The following is a 1,990-nucleotide window of genomic DNA, read 5'->3' on the forward strand; positions in this document are numbered from 1 at the left end:
TATTGGTAAAATTAGTTTAATTTCTTGTTTTTTATTGTTTTATTGAATTTAGTTAGAAGTACAATATGATAAATAAGGTTTTAGGGTGTTTTGGTAGTTGTTTGGAGGATTGAAAGGCATGGATTGGTGCAAGAACTTCGACCAAAAAAAAATTGAAAAACAGAACACCATCCACGCGTGCGCGCACATGACGCGTACGCGCACCTGAGTATTTTTGACCATCCACGCGCACGCGCACTGTACGCGTACGCATGGATGCAAAATTTCACCTCCAGCCAAAAAACCCGAGAGTTAGGCCTGCACTGTGCAAACATTGGGCCTAAGGCACAAGTCTATGCACGCGTGCGCGCACCTGGCGCGTACGCGCACATGATCTTAAATTTGCAATGCACGCGCATGCACACTGTGCGCGCGCGCGTCGATTGCACAATCTGTACCCCCGGTACTTTTACCCGAGAGTTGTGCCAAACTTGGGCCGACACTATGCCTCCGGCCTAACTCGATGCACCCGTGCGCGCACTTGGCGCGTACGCGTCCTTCGACCAATACACCCATCGACGCGTAAACGTGCATGACGCGCACGCGTCGGTAAAAAAAAAGAGTTTTTTTCTCCCCTTCCATTTTCTTTTGCTTATCACATTCGCATACTTCTACTCTTCCCATTTTCATTTAGTTTTTGTAGCATGTTTTCGTTTTTTTTAAAGGCATTTTAATAATGGTGTTGCATCTTCCTACTCAATTGTTGAGGATTCCTTGCATTACTTTAGTGCCTCTTGGCTTGTTTCATATTGTTGGGTGATGTTTTTCTAAAAATCAATGCTTAATCTTTTATGCACTTGTGTTCTTTGTGCATTGATATGAGCTTATATTGTCTTTCATGGCCCACTCTCTCTTGTTCGAACTTGATGCTTATCATGCTCTTCATGCTTTGACCTTACTCTTGCATCAAGTATCATTGATATGCCATTTTCTCTTATTGTTTCCTCCTCTACATGTTGTAGCTACCATGTAGTAGAGAACCATACTCCTACTTGGCATTAACCCCCGCCTATATTCTATTTGCTTTGATATCTTTGTCATAGGCTTAATATTCCTTTCCTTTTCTATCCTTTTAGGTTGGCCACCAAGGAGGGAGTGACGATTAGATTTTTGACGGTTTAGAATTTCACTAATGAAATCTCGTTGTAAAGTATAGTCTCTAAACCAATCACTAATCCTTTCATACAAAAGATTGTCTGTCACAAGTAACAAACCCCTAAATTTATAAACCGAAGTATTGAACCTCGGGTCGTTCTCCCTAGGATTTACAATGAAGTGTCTTGTTATTGGTTGTGAGTTATTTTGGGGTTTTGGATATGAAGCATGAAGAATAAATGGCAATGAAAATAAACTAACAACTATAAAAGGCTCTTGGCAAGATATGAGAATTAGAAGTCCTATCCTAGTTATCCTTCTCAATTGTGATGAGAATAGTTTATTGCTACCACTTAGTTAACCCCTACTAGATAAAGGAAAGTCAAGTGGATGAATTGATTTAATTCCTCAAGTCCTAATCAACTCCTAAAGGAAAGACTAGTTTTAGGGGCATTCAAACCAATTAGCAACTTCTAATTATCAATCAACAAAGGAATTAGATAACTCAAGAGTCACTAATTACTCAACCAAAGCCAAGAGGAACAAAAGCTACACTAAAACCCAACCAAGCATTTCATCAAACACTTGGAAGGCATAAAAGAAAAGCATAGTAAATTGATAACAAGAATAGAATATAACTACAATTATTGCAAAGAATTAACAACAACAATCAAGGAGATCACAACTATCATGAATTACCTCAAATTGCATTATTGGAAGAAAACAAAGGAACAACAATATATCCAAAACAAAATGAAGAATTACAATTATCAAAGCACATAACTAGAAAGGGAGAGACGAGGAGATTAAGAATTGATGAAAGAAAATTGAATCAAAGCATGAATTAAACCTAGAT

The sequence above is a fragment of the Arachis duranensis genome, chromosome 7, assembly GCF_000817695.3.
Source record: "Arachis duranensis cultivar V14167 chromosome 7, aradu.V14167.gnm2.J7QH, whole genome shotgun sequence".
Taxonomy (NCBI): Eukaryota; Viridiplantae; Streptophyta; class Magnoliopsida; order Fabales; family Fabaceae; genus Arachis; species Arachis duranensis.